Source organism: Erithacus rubecula (genome assembly GCF_903797595.1).
Source record: "Erithacus rubecula genome assembly, chromosome: 9".
Taxonomy (NCBI): Eukaryota; Metazoa; Chordata; class Aves; order Passeriformes; family Muscicapidae; genus Erithacus; species Erithacus rubecula.
Genome location: NC_136660.1, coordinates 13,573,584 through 13,592,548, shown reverse-complemented (window position 1 = coordinate 13,592,548; position 18,965 = coordinate 13,573,584). Strand labels below are relative to the sequence as shown.

General features: G+C 37.1%; 1 protein-coding gene and 1 long non-coding RNA gene across 2 annotated transcripts in view; both read left to right on the top strand.

Annotated features, from left to right (window-relative positions):
- Nucleotides 1-18,965, top strand: part of LRMDA (leucine rich melanocyte differentiation associated) — a 605,660-nt gene that overhangs the window by 96,996 nt on the left and 489,699 nt on the right.
- On the top strand, nucleotides 16,569-17,596 carry LOC306805154. Its single transcript, XR_013775129.1, has 2 exons — nucleotides 16,569-16,660; nucleotides 16,787-17,596. It is a non-coding gene; the product is annotated as an uncharacterized lncRNA (long non-coding RNA).

Genomic DNA, 18,965 nt, shown 5'->3' with positions numbered 1-18,965 from the left:
ATTTCAGTCCTTCAGACAAGGAACACTTTAAACCATCTGCAAGAGAGACTATTGTGCCAGGGAAGCACAAAGTTTCAGAAGTTACAATTTTATTCTCTTAAGCATGAAAAATATGCTTAATGGTTTTCATGAAAGAAAGTGAGATTTTGATTCTGGTGTGGCCTCCTAAAAATGCTCAGAAAATTCTTGTTTTCAGTATCTGAGGTCCTGTATGCTTCTAACCAGTTGCTGTTTGTGGATAAAGGTAACAATGATTTAAAATTTGTCTCTAAAAAGAAAAAAGGCTGTTTGTTTTTGCCCAGATAATTTTATCAGACCTTTATATTGTTATGGTTTATCTGGTGTTTGGTATTTATTTTTATGATTGATTTATAATGGTTTAGTCCACTTTTTTTTTTCCCCTGAGGTCCTTTTCTTTCTGTTATATTCATTTCATTTTTCAGAAGTCCTCTTTAAGTGTGTAGTATATGTCTGTAAATAGATCTTTGGCTTCAGAACTTGAAATTAAGATACTAAATTTATGAGAGAAGAATATCTGAAAAGACATTATACTGTGCTCATGGCCATTGAATACTTTGAAAGATATAATATACTTTACCTAAAAACAGATCTGGATCTACAAAGCAGGATGGCTGCAGGCATTTCTATTTAGTATTTGGAATGTGTTTACTTTTGTGTTGAGAGACAAAAACCCTACTGCCTTGTTGCTGCCATATTGTCATAGTTGCTGGCAATAATAGATTTGTAAAACATTGGGGAAAGAGAGGAAGAAGAATTTAGAGGGTTTGGGATTGCATATGTAGAGACAGCTTAAGTCTGCCAAAACTTCATTTGTTGCTGTTGGTTTTGAGACACAGCTTTAGGAGAGATCAGTCAGTTTTCTGTGCAGTAGCTTTGTGTTGAGTCAATAGTATCTTTCAAGAAGACTATGGAGAAAAAAGATCTTGTATTATTAAATTGTTCAGAAGAAAACTGCTCCTGAAAACTTTCAAATGCTGATTAATTTTTTGATGTTTCATTGACAGATTTTCCTGCTTCCTTCATAAACTCTAGCAGAAGGTCTCCTGTGATTTGAAAGATAATGTTTTTGGGTCAGTGCTCATTCATGGCAGTTAATGGAATATTATTATTTTATTCTAAAGTATTCTAAAGATACTTAGGTACTGCAGGATATTAGTCAAGGTCAGCATAATACTTGAAATCAGTGGCTGCAGTACTGGAAGGAAGGAGAACTCTTGTGAACCTTGGGGAGCCTTGCTAGCTAATGAAGTTCACTGGTTTAGCACTGACCCATCCTTAAATACAGTCTTTGGGATCTTTCTGTAACATGGAAGTCACATTCTTTAATATATCATATTAGCATTCCACTTTTTTTTTAAATAGATAACTTGTTGGAAAAGTAAGTGTTTATAAAGACTCCGAGGTTTGCAAGGATTTCTCTTTTGTTATTTGAAGGTGGGATCTGGCTCTTGCAATTTGGTGTTCCTACATTCCTGTTAGTTAACGGAAGGGAGTTCCCATAAGTTTGAAACTTGTGCATGTTTGTCATCTTTGTGTCCTTTCTGGAGTACTGTTTTCAGTGATTCTTTTGGGGAAGTGGAATTAATCTAACTCATTTGCCTCCCAGAATTGAGAGACATAGCATTGCCTGAGACTGCATGTGGTGCAGTTGGGAGCAGTCACTCAGTCTTTATTTCATTGGAGTGACCACACCTGATGTCCAGCTTGTACTCTGAGCTTGAGGAGGGCCTGCAGGCCCACCCTGCCCTTTGGGGAGTTCAGTCAATCTCCACAGTGGCTTACTGCATAGACATTCCCCTGGGGTTTTTTTGCATCTATCAACAAGTTGGTTTGGTTGCAGCCAGGTGACTGTTTTGGCTGGCAGGTCTATCATATTTTATAATTTTGAAATAGAGAAGTTAGTTGAGGAAGTGTTGCTAATTAGTTTGGATAACTGAATGCTCTCTGAGAAGTCCCTGTATAGGTAATGAACCCAACCTGCTCAAACCTACATGAGATCAGTATCAAAGCAAATGCTTGCAGTTTGTTTGCTGTGTTTGTATAATATACATGGTGAATAACTGATCTTCAGCCTTTTATTGCCACTGCTTTTGCACAGTGAGCTAAAATATCCATCTCTTTATCTTCCAATTCTTCATTTCCTTCTTTTCTAAGCGACTTCCCGAAGGGGAGCCTTGCATTTGTTAACTAGTGTTCAGTGACTGGTGCGTCAGCTCAGCTGTGCAACATGCCAACACTAACTGCTCCTAAATAACATCTATTTGCATAGTGCATTGAGAGCTGTGAACTCTCCTCTCATTAAGTGTGTGAGAACTCTCGCTCAACCAGAAACACTCAAAATTGAGCTGCACTCCTGTGGGGTTTTTCTGCTGTGAGTCCTTCCAGTGCATTATACCACTGTGGCACTTTGTGGGGTGACGTTGCAATGAAGGAAAGGAATAACACAGAGGGATCGTATGCCTTGGGTTCCCATGTAAACTGTTTCCTGTGCTGTTCCTCCTTATTCTGCCCTCTTACACATTTCTACATGTGGGAACTTAATGTTTTTGGTAATATTTCAACAATAGTATTTTAATGGTGGAATGAGGAGGAAATGAATAATCTATTGAAAATACCCCATTGCCAAATTCCGCACTCTTGAACTTCAGTTGTGCAGTTCTTTGTGTGAAATTATGTAGTGATGTCCAGCAATATTTTATTACAAGTTATGTTTTATAATACTTGAGCAATATATAACTGTGATCAATGTTGTGACCTCAGGGAAATTGCTTATATAATTACAGAAAGTTTACAGTAGTAAGACAAGGAATGGGGGAAAATATATCACTGTAAAATATAAATATGTTTAAATTACATTTAGGATTTGGAATAGTTCCTTGCTTGTGTTTTACAGAGTAATCTGTGATTTAAATCAGGTTTAGTTGTGGGGTTTTTTTCTAAATTGGGTATTATAAATCAAGAGTAGTTGCTGCATATAGCACACAAGAGGATTTCTTATACATTTTAATGTTGCATAAGTAAGAAATACCAGTAGTTCAGCAGTAAAATTGCAAATGTAAGCAAAAGTGAAGATTTTTCTAAATTTAACTAGGTTGCATTTGTTTAGTAAACTCTAGCAATAATTTACTGTTTTATTGCATTTGCTGTTGAGAACTTGCTAGCTTTAAAAAGAGGAGGAGGGATAAAGGAAGGAGCTATGTTATAATTGCTCTGGAACTGGGGGGAGCAGATAGAAGAGGGAAAAATACTAAACAGTCTACATGCAATAGGTTAAAGTAGATAAAATAAATCTTGGCAAGATAATATGTGTCTGCAGAAGACTAAGGAACTTCTGGTAATGTGCATTCTGTTTCTCGGGATAGAACAATTCCTCATAAAAACATCAAGCTCAAGATGTTGTAGTTATGCCTGAAGTCTTTGGAGACATGAAAGATAATAGGCAGCTTTTCTTATTAGTGAATTTCAATGTGTTAAAAATAGAAATTGTGGTAGTTAGGCTTTAAAACAAAATAAACACCTTTGTTTTGTAAACAGGGGGGTTTAAAACTTGATTTGAATTTGCTCTACAGTTGTGCCTATGCATGCTCTATCTGTGGGTAGATTTCTGTATCTCTCGGTCTGTTAATATAAAACCTAGCTTAGTTTAACAGTGGTTTGAAAGAAGTGAACGCTGGGATTGGTCTGGATGATGTTGATTAATAGGTGTGTGAGGGTGAAAGACTCCAGGGCCAAGCAGTAGGTCCATCTTGGTGGCATCTGATGTTGATTGGCTTTGTCCTGTGCGGCTGCGCTGGAAGAGCGGACATTAAGATTAAGTGATGCTGTCGTGTTGAGGAGCGCTGCACTGCATCATTCTGGGAAGAGACAGCTGTGGTGGTTAATCCTTCATCACCAAGGGAGTGCTGCCAGCAGAAAGATATACAGCCAAAGATAACCCTCCATAACTTGTGCTAAAGATCAGAAAACTTTGAATTCACATCCATCTGCTTAGTCTGGGGTGAAGATGAAAGATAGGCAGAGTAGGAAATAAAAAAACCTCCTGTGGGATTAATCTTAGAACACGCAGCACACGCTGAAAAGGCAGCAGCTAAATTTTTACATGTATCTTGAAAGAAATGGATCATTCCAAATCCAGAAATTTAATTTCATTTCAATTCCTTTAATGTTCCTACTCATGTTGCTCATTTAATATGTACACCACATCCTTCCTGGAAGCAGTTCAAAGATGCCAGGGTTCATAGTGTAAGGTTTAAAAAAGACAAGCGTCTCTGCATTTGTAACTAAGTGATGCACTGGAATGGATGACAATGGAGCTTTTAGCATAATTTGTGGTAGAGAACTTTGTTATTTACTTTTATATTTAGCAGGTCAATTCCAAATTATTATACATCAGATGAGAATATATTCTGCCTTGAATGGTTGTGAACAGAGGTATATTGTTATGCATAATTTATTCATACAAAGTGAGAACCGTTACAAAGACTTGCTCAAGTTGTCATCTTTGGAAATTAATTGATATAAAAGAATAAGATAGCAAAAGGAAAGAGATATGAATATATTGCTTTAGAGGGAGTCTTCTAAGCAATAACTAAATTAATAAAATACAGCTGAAAAGTAGCAGTTAGTGGTAATAATTTGATACATTAATCCATTATTTTAATGTAGGCTGTTGTTTTAACATTCATTTTAAACCTTAAAGTAATATCTTAAAAAGTTCTGTGCTGAACAGTGGAGAAAAGGTGGAAATGCACATTTAGTTATTATCATGCTGATAGCTATTGCTGCGAGGAAAATGGAATATTTCTTTTAGCAGGCTGGTGGCTGGGTGGGGGTGGAAGTGGAATTATCCCTGCTAGAGCCTTGGTGCCCAGAGGAGTGGAATGTCAGTGATGGGCAGGAGCAGTGCTCACTGAGCCTGGCCTCGGGTCTGCTTCAGCTGCACTTGGGCAGTCAGTGGTTTGGGGAGCCTCATGCTGTCTGTGTGCTAGAGGGTGTCTGCAGAAACTACTGAAAGAGAAGTTAGTTTTTGGGTGGTGGGAGGCTTAGTTATTGCCTTGGATCAAGCAAATCCAGAGTGAGGAGTGTAAATCTGCTGATGACATCTCAGATGTGAGATGAGATGGTGTTTTTGTTTGTTTTCTATTGATCTTATTCACTTTCCTGTAATCATGAAAATGCCAGTTAAAAGAGGAGAGTATTTATGCATTTGCAGAGAAAGTTTCACTTTTAGTTGTATCACCAGTGTCCCTCGAAACAATCTGAACTTCCTGTCTCCCACACTTGTGTGCTCAAATGTAAAAAATCTTGTTCCTGTTCCTCTCTTTAATTTTTTTTCCAGAAATGCTTATGTTTATTTTAACAACTGGTGTTTCTAGATAAACTAATTCTACATTCGAATCTTAGGTTATGACATCTCTCACGTAAAGGTTTAATATCTATTAGCATGTAATTTGAATTTAATTAGAAATAATGAACCCAAAAGATACTAGTTGATATCATATTGGACAAGTATTTCTAAGCTGGCTAACTGTGCTAGTGAGTTAATTTAACTTGGCAAAAATTCTAATTACTTAGGTATCTACATTGCAGTATTATCTTAGAAATTAAAATGGCATTTTTGACTGCTAAAAGCAAATTGGAAAAAATTCAAATTAGGGAAGAAGAAGTTGGGAGGAAGAAGTATATAAGCCTGCAAATATGTGAAAAATGGCCACTGCCTTTTCTTAGAAACCAACTGTTCTGCAGCGTCATTAGTGGAAGAATAACAAAAAATGTTCACAAAGGGAATATAGACTGAATGTAAGGAGTTTTCTCACAAGAAGTACTGTTAAACATGAGAATGGGCAAATGAGTGTTCTTTAATTTTTTTTCTTTTTAATTTTGACTAAAAACTACATAAACTTGATTATATCAACAAGTATGGGATGGGTGAGGTGATCTTGGAGTTCTGTTTTAGCCTAGCTTTCCTCTGATTTTAGATTTGGTAATGGCTTAACATTGCATCTTAAAAGTACTAGCAGTTTGGAGGTTAATAAAAATGAGCAGTTCTTTATATAATCATTTATTTGTCCAAATCCAAATAGTTAGTGGAACACAGGTTGAAGGGAGCAGACTTGTGCATGATGAACACTAAAATGCCAACAGCTAGAAAGGAATGGGTTAATACTTTGACTAATGTTGTAGGTTTATAAGAACTGGCCCTTCTCTTTGTTCTTTTTTATCATATACATTTATCATGTTCAACCTAGCAACTGAAGCAAATAGCTATTTAAGTTGTAAAAAATGAATCACTGTGCAATTTCTTGAACTGTATGATATAACCAAGCTTAATAATATTATACAACAGAAGTTGTAAGCCTAGGGATATTTTTCCCCACTTTAATTTTTTTTTTTTTTTTTTTTTTAAATGAGCCACGAGCATTTGCTTCTTTCTGTATGGAAAACCAAAGAGCATTGAGATGTGTTTAACAAAGCTGTAATTTCCTGCCCACTGGTAAGGACTAACAGTGAGTTCTTACCTTCTGCTGCTGCATAAATAAAGTATATTTAGAAATGGTTGAACTGTTGGATTTTGTGAAGATTCGGATGCAGATTCTTTGACTTTAAACCTTCTTAAAAAGTGACAGAGAAAAATAAAAGTGTGAACTTACCCATTAAAAGGGAAAAGGTGCTGTGGGAAGAATCTTCCATCCTCTCTGCCATGTAGACCAAAAGGTAAAAACTAATATGTGTTTTTTGTGTCAGCATATTTTCACACTGCTGGATGTTGCATGTTTACAGCTGGTTCTGATGCTGCTGTCATGGTACAATTGATGGGCATCATCATTTAAAGTGTAAAAGAAAATATCTTGGCATAGAGGGACATGATAAAGTGCCATCTACCAGGCATTGTGGACATACGTAGTCACCATTTCCTTTTTCTCCTCACTCTTTGCATTTCTTTGCGGCCCTTGCCAGAATGTGCAGAAGCCATTGGGAGCAGCTCAGCCCAGCCTCCAGCCTTCTAATATCACTTTGGTAGTTGTCAGATCATATGAAATGTCAAAATTCATGTGGCCTTCGTGAAGAGATATATTTAGTACAGCTGCTGCATACCTACGTAGTATCTCTGACATTGACATATTAGTTATGCTGTCTTTTGCAATCTGATATCTTTAAATTTGCCACCTTGTTAAGTTTTGATTAATGTGATTCCATTTCACTAAAGTAATTGGCTTGGCCTGTTGTAGAAAATAATCAGCCTTTCTACGGAACAAATGCTAGAACATGCTAATGAGGGAGTGAGTTCGTTAAATTGATGGCGTGGAGTGACAGTTATTAATGATTGTTATGATAAACAGACGAGTGCGAATTGGGATGAGTTGGGCAAAAGTGACAGTTTAAAAATAACGTATATTGGAAAGTACTAACGAAGTAATATACTGTTAGGAAAACAATCATGCAAGTTGTCAAGGGAAGAAGTGTAATTATACAGCTGCACGAGCTGCCTGGGAGGACAGGGACCTGGCTGATAATGGACACGTTTTTTGTTGGCAAGGGGAAAATATGTTATGGCAGAGAGGAGTACAGATTGATAAATTAATTGGCCTTTCTCATTGTTCCAAGAGCAAACTTGGCCAGCAATAGCCAAGCAGATTAGGTAAATAAATGAAGTGACCAGCTCTTCCTCTGCATCTGACCCATTCCCTGCCCTTTCTTTTTAATCCACCTATGCATGAACTGCCAAGTCCAACTGCCTGTGGTAGCAGTGTTTGCATAAACATAGCTCTCCTGAAAATATTTACAGCTTTTATAAAGAGATGCTTTGTCTTACAAAAATTTTTGTCTTAAGATGAAGGTTAATTTTAATGTCATCGGCCTTATGCAATGTAGTATGAAAGTATGCTGATTTTGAAAATGAAATTCAGACAGAGCTGTCCATCTGGAAGCTTGCAAGGAAAAATAAAGATTGCTAGTGGGAGTGTTTGGGAGGTAGAGGTATGGTGCTACTTCTGCTTATTGTTGCGTAAGCTTGGTGCTAAATGGCTTCAGGTTGTTGGCTGTAGGAGAAAGACATTTGTATCTCTGAGACTGACAGCAGTGCCATACATAATTCAGGTGTCAGATTGCCCATGTAGTAGACTCAGTGGAAAAGCAGAATGTGGAATACTTTCCTAATAAGTGTAAGGAGATACAAAGTAAGCGGGCCATTATATATTAAAGAAAAGAGAGAAAAAAGTAAAACAGCCATGGGAAAAATTCAGACTGGATAGTGATACTTGAGCTGCTGTGGTTAATAAGAGTACTAGGTAGCACATTCTGGATCACTTCAGTCTCTGTCCTGCTGCAGAGGACTGGGGATACATTTGGGCAGGAAGGCATGGAACTGAGTGGTCAGCGCTATTGCCCTTTTTTTACTTGCTTGTTTGCACTGCCTTTCATTTAAATATTTAGTTTCCTCCATGGAAACATGAGCAAATTACCATATTTTTCATAAAGATGGAGGAAGTGATTTTGAAAAAGTTGGCTAAGAGAAAGCACTGTTATCACTGTCAAATTCCATCTGCTCAGGACACACCAATGAATAGAAGATGGAGAAGAGTTTAGATTCTATATGACAGCCTACAGCCATATCAGCACTGAATGGAGCCTGTAAAATGCTTACTTAGCCATTTTGCTAGATGTTTTACTGGATTCAGCTTGGTCTTGGTCTTGCAAGGGCTCCAGTAATCATGTTACCAATTCCTCGTGACAAGCCTCAAAAGCACAATCTGTTCACAAATCTTGCCATGTTTCCTTTGCTGCATAAGCACCAGTTTGTATAGTCTTAGATTCATGAACACTGATTCCCTGGATACAATAATCTAACCAAAATGAGTAAAAATAATTTCTTATTTAATAATTAAGTCTAAGCCTTTTTCCTGATATTGTTATGGATGAAACCCCCCCAGTCCTTGGTTTTCACTGTTAGCAAAAGGAAGAAATATATAAATAACTTTTTGTTTCCACAGAATTTATCATTTTCCTAATAGTGTCATAGATTCAATGTGTCAGGTATAGCTTAAGAAACTGTTAATTAGTAACTTAATGCAATTTACTGTGTGATTTTATCATACTGAACTTCATTGTTCCTTCCATTCAGAACATGTAAACCAGTGACTAAAAAGCCTTTTTTAAAAACAAAAATATACCAATTACCTGTTTACTTTGTAACAGAGTGAAAACAGGCAATAATTTTTGTACTACACTGCACTTCTCTGGATGAAGAAGTCCTGTTTTACCATCATATTACTTCTTGAATGTCTTAATGTATTAAACTGTTCAGCCTAAATTAGATTATAAAAAGCAGCCTTAACAATATCTGAATTTCAGCACGCACAATTTTGGTTCTTCCTCTCAACAAAGTATGCTGCTTATACTTTGCTTCCATGGCCAATCTGTTAATTTAGGTCCTTAGCCTTGTCCTGTCCAGAGAGCTATTATTGCTCCTGCTCTCTCTGACTTTTAGCATGTGTTTGCATCACCCATTTAGTCTGGCTTAGGCTCGTGCTTTGGAGGCACCACTTTTGCTCTTCCAGGTGTTTGGATCTGCAGAGTCTGGACTCTTTTCAAATGTAGTTGAACTGGAAGATGTTCCTCAGGGGTGCATCTGATATGCTCCATCTGCTGCTGAGCATCCAGTCTTTGGAAACATCAAATAGCCATTAAAATCCTCTAAAAAGCATCTAGCATTGGACATTCAGTCCTTAGCATTCAGTGTTTTGCTCTGGAGGTCTGCTCCATTTGGACCTCACTGTTTGCTCCTATGGATATAGTCTTCATAATACTTTAAGCTAATCTTCATGTGGCACTACTGTTCCTTTATCTTTTTACTTAATCCTGTTTTTTTTCTTTGTTTCTGCCTTGCTGCACTGCTCATATCTGTCTGGTTCATGGCATCACTTTACTTCAGGACAGGGGCCTGGCCTTTGTACTGTTTTTGATTGTGCTTCAGTTTTTATTTTTCAATCACTTTTGAGAAATCTCTGTGGTAGTCTTTTGGTAAATCTGCCTTGGTTTTCTTGGAGACAGCTTTAACAATAGCTGTTTCCCTAAGCAGAGATGTCAAAAGAAAAGAATCTACAGCTGATCTAAAAGTTGTGAAGGGAGAGGCATTTATTTTGACCTTATTCTGAACACTATAGGTGTAGAAGAGCCTAATTTCTTTTTGTCGTGGCATAAGAAGAATTTAGATAGTGAATAGCAGGATGTTTTGAGCTGTAGAAGGGAACATTAGGTGACATATAGTTCACAATGTGAATCCAGCCTGTGTCCAAACAATATGTATAAATAATTTACAGTATTAGCAGGAGTCACACATCTTTGAAGATCAGCACATTGCTGCTGTGCACAGATTTCTGCTTCTGACAATAGCTTTGCTTTGTGAATATAGACACCTATTGTACTATCTCTTTTAAGATAATTATGGTGTACTTCTCCGAGGCTTTTCGTATTTTCTTATGGAGAAATAAAGCATGTGTTTTTAGATTGTTACCTATGGAGATGGAGTGCCAGTGCATGTGTTGCATGATCTCCCCAAGTAACTGTGGGTGAGTAAACTCCTGGGTGGGGAATGGATGAAGCTGGTGGAGGTGACCAGGTTTGGGCAGCAGGAAGGGCTTGCAGCATGATAACCTCGTGCCACACTGAAGAGAGAACTGGCTCAGAGAACAGGCAGTGGGAGGGCTGGTGGTGTCAGAGAGAAAGAGGCTGAGCTGCAAAGGAAAACCTGCTGTTCTGTGGGCACCAGGCAGGCAGGTGCGACTCCACAGGAAGACAGAAGTGATTAGTCCAGGTGTTTGTAGTCACAGGATTGCAGTGAACCAGCCGGGACATACGGGGAACTCAAGGAGAACTGCCTCAAAGAAACAAAACATTTTGTGTTCCTCAGCTGTACAGAGAGATGGTCATTCTTCCAGTTATCCTGTATTTAGTATTCTTGTATTTCTGGATATCTGCTTTAAGCATAGCAAATGGTAGCCATTATAAGACAAGCCTTCATTAGGCTGGAGGAGAGGCTGCAATTTGACAGATGGATGGCTCTTGCAGTTTATCTGCCAAAATAACCACATCCTACACAGGCTTGACCCATTCTCTTTGCCTCAAGACAATCACAGGTGTTTCTACTTGGCATTTTAAAATGAAGATGCTGGTTGGAATTTGATCACTTGCTCATTCTCACTGCTCCTCTGATCCACTTCTGTGCCATGCTAAGCCAGAAGGTTACCTGTATTTACCAGCTTGGTGCTTTAATGAATTATCAAAATAATGAAAATTACCTACAATTAACCTAATTTTAAATGGTGATAAAAAAAGTCAACCATTCCTCAAAAAGTGACCATAGTGACTATACAGCATAGGAGAAAAGTGAAGGTGCATGTGAGAGAGAAGTGTTATCTTTTTGAGCTCATTGTCTTTTTGCTTTCAGTACATAGCACAGTCTTGAGAGAAAACAAATTACTGAAACAAATTGTCATTAATCCTTACTTTTCAGTAGCAAACAAGGACCCCTCACCCAATTCCCTCGGCCACAGCTGAAATCACTTGAAAAGGATAAACGATTCTTTTCTGTCCCAGGTGTTTCAAAGTCCTATATAGCTTCCACCTGGGCCTCTCTTTTTAAGTTCATGTGTAGGATTCATTTACTGCTTTCAGTTGCAAGGTTTTGGTGGAAAGAAGGATGTTTTCTTGCTCTGAAGTTCACCACTTCAAAAAAAAGTATTTAGAAAAAATATTTTTCAATCAAAACAGGGTTACTCAGCTAATGGAAATAATCTTCAGTCCCTAAAAGGGAAGAGGTTTTTGTGTGGGAGTTTGTGACTGTGCTGCCACCAAAGGAGGTAATGCTCTGCTTTCTTGTTCTGATGTTACTCGAGTGTGATTCCTTTTTGCTAGGTATAGCCTCGATGTTTTATTGTACCTGAAAAACAAATGTTTTGCATCAACCTTATTTGCTAGGAGTGTTGTATTCTAAGAGATTAGAGGTTTTTGTTTTCTCTTTTGGATTCTTTTTGGAGACAGAACTTGCATGTGTGGATTTTTTTTTTCTTGAAGTTTCTAAGCCTTTGTGAGGGGACTATGTGGGATTAATTGGTGATGAACTAGTGGTCATTGCATAGTGAATGATTTAAATTGCTGCATGTTTTTGGTGTAATGCTTGCAGGTTCTGAAGAAACATTTGTTTATTTGGCATATTTAAAAATTTGTCTTCCTTGTGAGATTGAGTGTGTGAGAGCTTCAACAAAAATTTACGTAGTTGTGGGCAGTAAACTTCTTGGAGGCATTAAGTTATCATCTAAGAAAAATGGCTCTTTGCTTTTATTAGCTAAATACATTTCTAACTTTTGCTGGTATTTAAGGGTATATAATGTTGTATTTTGTGGAATTGAATAATTTTTGTAGAGCACTGGGATCTCTTCATGGTCAAGCCATCCTAGTCCCTTTGTTTCATTATACAATAAATGGGGATAAAGTGACTGCAGAATTATTCATCTGGTTATTTTAAGGATGGTATTATTAATTGATTCTAGAAGTAAGATTTTTAAGGCTTAAAAGAGAAACATACTTTAGGTGTGGGTGGTGGTTCTGAGGTCCATTTTAATGGCTAATCCAGGTGAAGATAAAAGAGTGAGTTTGACATGAGTTGAGAATTCATCAGATTACAGACTGTTTTTCAAGCTTTGCATGGGCTAGTGAAGGGAGGAAACCTGGAGTGGTTTTCCCAGTGCTTTATTAGCTGTCCTTGCTGTATCATATAGTGCAGTAATAGTAATTGTCAGTCATGTTGACTTGATATGAAGAATAAAACTTTGATGAAGAATAAAACTTTGGAAAAACTTCAATTTTCATTGTAGTGAAAACAAGGGAAAAAATGTGAACTAAAAATCTTGGCATTCTCTAGGGATGCTATATGTGAAAAGCAGAGATATCTTACAGAATTATAAGATGCAATGCTTGGTAGTTCTTAATGAATATTTTAGTGCAATAATAAAATAAGGTAGTCAATTTAAATATTAAAAGTTTTAACAAAATATTTTATAATAATTGCATCCAATGGGACTTGTGATGTGGAGTCCAATACAGTCATAACTATCTTGCTGATAGAATTTATAATTGTAATATGGAATCCATCTTTCATAAAGTAGCATTACTGGTTGCATGGTGTGTTTTAGGAATATGAAGCTTAGACTGTAAATGCAGTTTCTTTTGCTGTTGTCCACTTCTACTTTTCACAGAATGACTAGGTTGGAAGAGACCTTCAAAATCATCAAGTCCAACCCATGCCCTAACAACTCAACTAGACCATGGCACAAAGTGCCACATCCAGTCTTTTTTTAAACACATCCAGAGATGGTGACTCCACCACCTCCCTGGGCAGACCATTCCTGTACTTTATCTTTCTGTGAAAAAGGTCACCCATGAGTCTCCTTTTCCCCAGGCTAAACAACCCCATCTCCCTTAGCTGTTCCTCACAGGATCTGTGTTCCAAGCCCCTCACCAGCCTTGCTGCCGTCTCTGGATACGTTCAAGCAACTCAACATCCTTCCTAAAATGAAAAACCTGCAGCCCTGCCTGTGCTAAACTGCCACACCCCCCACCATGTATGTGTGTGCTGTAGGCATTATTTAGTCTAATAATAAATTTGAGCAATTGTATATGAAAGGGTTTTTTTTTTTTTTTGCTTTGTTATTTGCTGTCTCAGCAATTTAACAGATGTGAATATTCCTCTTTTTCAGATTGCAAAGGATTTTGATGAGGTGCAATAAAATCCTTTCCCCCCCCTAATAATAATAATAATAATAATGATAGTCTTGTGTCAATTTGAAATTTAATATTTTCAGGATTTTTTTTCTGTGCCTATTCTGCTAATGCTCAAGTGAGTTTGATAAGGAATAGAGAATACAAATATGAATTATTCTCTGTGTGTTACATGCATTTTGCTGTATAATACTAATACCTATGAGGTATATTACACATCCATGGCTTAGAGAGAAATAAATTCACTATAACACAGATGAACTCACGTTATGCAAGCATGAAAAAATGCCTACTGAAAGCAAAACAGAGAGAGAAATTTAATTTAGTATTGTTAAATAACACACCTCAGCCCAAGGTAACATGCTATATGATGAAATAGTTTAAAGTTTCTTGTTTGCAAGATTAATATATTGATATTCACTTGACAACTTTTAGTATTAGAACCTTGCATACACACATTTTCACTTTGAGAATCTAGGTACTTCAGCAGGTACATGTAACTGATAAATCTTTTTGTAGTTGTCAAAACAACTTTGTACTTTTTCTTTTACAACTAAAAGCACTTTGACAGTCTGAAACCTGGTATATCAATAGGGAAAGCAAACAGACTATTAATTTTAGTACCACATTTCAGTGAGTTTTGACGTTTTTGAAATATATCACTTCAAAACAGTGAGACACAGATGATTAAAGGTTGTTACTGGCAAAAATGTTGTTGGTTATCAGTGTTACTGATATCACTCAGTGACATCGTTGTGTACTGGTTGAGTCTTGTTTGAAAATCAGGGTGTTTTGACCATATGGGCTATATCTGCATATCTCATTGTATCTTATGCACTAGTTTCTATGTCTTGAGGGCCTCCCCCCACTCTGTTCCCAAAAAAAGGTAACAAAAACCTTAAGCTGAGCTGGTTGCTGCTTGTGACTGTCATTGCTGGTAGTCTGCCTGTCAGTTCTCTGTTTTGTTGATCTGTGGAACAGTGTTGTCCTGATGTTTGAAGTCACTCACAATTAGCTTGAACTAGAGATGCTGCCAGGGTAGGACTGGTTTAAAAAGATAAAGCAGGCTTACAACAACCTGATATTTGTTTTTCAGTCTGGGGAAATTGTGGTGTGTTTGTCCATAGGGTGCACTGTAGTCTGAAATAGGATCTTTGTGAAAACACTGTGCGCAGCCAGTTTCCCCAGTGCAGTCCTAATGGCTTCTGGTTTTTGATTGTTTCTGTGTTCAACTGGATAATTTTCTCCTTTTAAGCTGTTGAGAAATCACAGATATTGAGGATGTCATTTCAGCCACCAAAACTAGATAGAAATATGCAGTTGTCCTTGTAAAGTTTCACAGCTGATACAAGAGCACTCTCCGATGTGGTCTTGTAGAAAATACTTAAAAAAAATAATGATGTAAGCATGGCTTTTAATAGCATTGTTAATATGGAGCTCAATCCCTTAAGATAACATGAATACTCTGCTTTTTCTGCTGGAGAAAAAAGAAAGAAACAAGCATAAAATGAGCATAAGGGTTGTCTCACTTGAATTTGAGGGGCTAAGGATGTTCTCTGTGTGGAATCTGGGTACTCTTTCACATGGACAACTTTTTAACTTGTGTGCATATAATGTGGTTTTCTTATTATGTGCTTGGATTAGTTAACATGGGACAGTTTAAGTCTTAAATTTCCCTTGAAACATGAATTACTCTAGGCTGTTCTAGAGTAAAGTTTGGGTTTCCTGTTGATTTACTTCTGTTTGCATATGAACCTGAAAATTCTAAATGGTAATGAAAATATATTAATGGAGCTTTTTCTTTGATATAATTTTGTATATCAGTGTATGTTGGAGGTTTTTAGCTGAAATATTATGAAACAGTAAATAGTTTGTGTATTTATTAATTTCCCCTTTCAGTTTTTGTAACTCCAAGCCTTCTGTAGTATATAAATTGTTCAGCATGTACTGTGGCTTAGAAAAAAATTCAGGGAAAATGACTACTCAGTGTTGAATACATACACTTTTTCTAAAAGATCAGTAATCAGAGTCTGAAGCTCTCAATATGTGGAATGTATTTAGCATAAATTTATTTAGCCAGTTTTCTTTCCTGTTTACTTATCAGCACTGGTGAGTAACATCCATACCAGTTTGTCTTCTTACTTTTTGGTCATACAATAGACAAAAAAACCCCAGAAATACAATATGAGAATGATTGTGGAATGGGAGCTATAATCTGACTCATCCCATATAAAAAACTAACACAAGTATTAATGGACACACATTTCGCATGAGCTTGATTGGGTTTTTTTCCCAATGTGGTTGTTTGGACTCCTGAGACTTGTCCTAACAATAGTTTTGGGCATAATCAATATTAATCTTTATTGCTTTTGCAAAGTGAGTTTGGAAATTGTGTGACACCGGGATGTCTAGAGATGAGTTGTTCTCATTATTTTCTTGCCAAACTCTTGGCAGCCCCATAGGATGGCTTTAAATTAATCCTATTTCTTAGCTATGGGTATCTGGGTCTAGAGGGGTGTCCTTAGCAGTGCTAGCCTATCTGTGGTCATTCTTAGCTTACTGATGTTCTCCTTTTAACAACTTCAAAGTTGAGGTATGCTAGCAATTTATATGGTGACTTGGTTATAGAATTTCATGATAACTGCCTGTCTGGGAAGCATTATTTAATGGGTGGTGGTAAAAGTCAGGGCTGATACAGGCTTGTCTTACTAGAAATTGAAAGATGTGCTCAGTGAAAAACAGAAAGCAGTTGCATACCATGATGCTTTTTCAGATGCCAAAACTTACTCACATGGAACTGAAAAATGCTTTTCATCTGTCTGTGCTTAATTGATTGGAAGTTCCCATACTCTTGTATCTCTAGGTGAGTGCCCATCTTGTTCTTGGAATCACAATTCAAACATTAGGAAAACTTCTAATTGCTTAACACTTGAGTACTGTATTGAGTTTCTAATCAAAATGTGTATTTGAGTGTGTTACTTTTGTGTAGAGGAAGTATTTCTAGATTTGAGTTGCATAAACATCAAGCTCTGCTGCTGAACAGTGGAATCAGGGTACTTTGAGATCCTGGTGTAGGGCCTTTTTCATTTCACTTACTAAATATTTATTCTCTGTATAGAAGTCCTTGAAAGGATGTTCATTTACATGGAGGATTATTTGCAAAACAGATGCTGTGTGCCTGTAACTTCTTGTGGGGCTGAAAATAAAGTGCCTAAGAAATCTGTACTTAGTAGAAAACATGCTTGAGTTTAAGATGTCTCCTAACATTACACATAACACAAAAGCAAATTTCCCCATACTGGAGTCAGTAACACTACCACCAATGAAGATTAGCTGAGGCTTTACCAGATTATAGACTCAAACTCTAAGCGGATTTGTCAGTGGGGAATGGAGAGTTGTGGTTTTGGATTTTTGAAGTTTTTTATAAACTAGATGAAGATGAGATAAAGTTTACCTATGGAGAATAAGTATGTTGAACTGAGAGGAGTTTGAAATGTGCAAAATATTCCTTTTGTAATCTTTTATTATTATTTCTCAGAGATGAGTCTTATAAGTGTAGAGTACTGGTTCTGTTGTTCCCACTGTTGCTTTAATATCCATTCCTTTGATGTTGCAATGAGATTTTATTTTTCTTCTCTCAGCAAAGTCATTTGTATGTACCACAGTTTCAGCTCGAGAGACAACCAACCAGTATTTTCCTAGCACATAAGGATGTAACTATACATTTAAATTTATTGTAAAACATTATGCTCATCTGTAATTATATTACTTTAAAATAAAGCCTTCATCTTCTCTAAGATCTTTTGATGTCCCTTGCCTGCTGACTCTTTTTTTCTTGTTCCCACTTACGTTAATGTGAAGAGACAGTTGAGTAAATGCACAATGAACTTCAAAACCTAGTAATTGTTTTTCAGAAAGAATGAAACTTGTGAATTAGATATGGATTGTAAAAGAACACCAGAGCTGATTAGTGTTCGTTCGGTTTGCCTGCTGGACCGTTCTGACACCTGTCTTCCCTCTTTCCCCATAAATGCCATTGCTGATCCCTCTATACTGCCAGTCACATGACAGCCAGGGAGAACTTGTGGGTGGGAGTTAAAAGACTCCCAGTGAACCTTGTCAGGCTTAGCAATTCATGAAACTCGACATAAAAGGCAACGTTAAACAAAGATGAGTTGAATCCATTTACATGCAAACTGTAGTTATCTGTATGAAAAAAGCCAGGAAAGGGGGAATGTTGAAGGGGTTACTATTTCTTTCTTCCCTTTAGGATGTGTAGATAATGAGTTGTGTAAGGCTTAGAGGGGGAAAAATAAGCCAACTTTCAAGGCATTGAAAAATTGCTTTTTAGGAAAAATCCTTTTCATCCTAACCATCTGGTTGCATCTTGTTTACAGCACAGTGTGCCAGTTTGTGCTTATTAATCATGCTTACACAAGTATCTTAATTACTCCCCATGTAGCTGCTCTGTTTTGAACTCAGAAGTTGACCTTTCTCTTTTTATTCCTTTAAACCATTAATCATACATAATCAACGCCAATGGGGCAGAGCCATGGAGAAGGCTACCCAGATTCCAAAAGCACAGGCAAGTCCTGAGAAACCATGTAGACAGGAGTGCCTGCACTGCTATCAGTCAGGCATATCTTAATGACTGCTTTGTGAGTGTGCATGCTTACATGACTGTAACCCAATTCTGTTCCCCACTTTGGCTTCTGTTGAGATAACAGTTGCCTTATGATACTGGAGATCATTTAAAGAAGGCTCTGTGTATAAAAAAACTTTGAGCCATCATGTGAATGAAAAGGATCTGCTTCTCTTGTCTATGTGCTCTCATTGCTTCTGTAATACTTTAATTTAGAGAGCATGGCCAGAAAATGCTCTAGGCTCTAGATTCTTCTAGAAATATGGTGGAAGAGGGTGAATTTTTCCAAAATAACTAAAGTAACAGATGTATTCCTCTTCTCCCCTGCCTTCTCTTCACTTCTAAAAAAGGCAATGGGAGAGGGAAAAATTGTTTTGAAAAAGCATGGATTTGAGAAGACAGAGTGGAATTTCAGAAACAGCACTTTGGTTTCTAGTGTACTAGGCAAGCTGTAGTATGCAAAAGTAATTTAGCCTGCTCTGAAACTCTTCAGTGTGATGAAAATTTTATCAGAACTGTAAAAAAG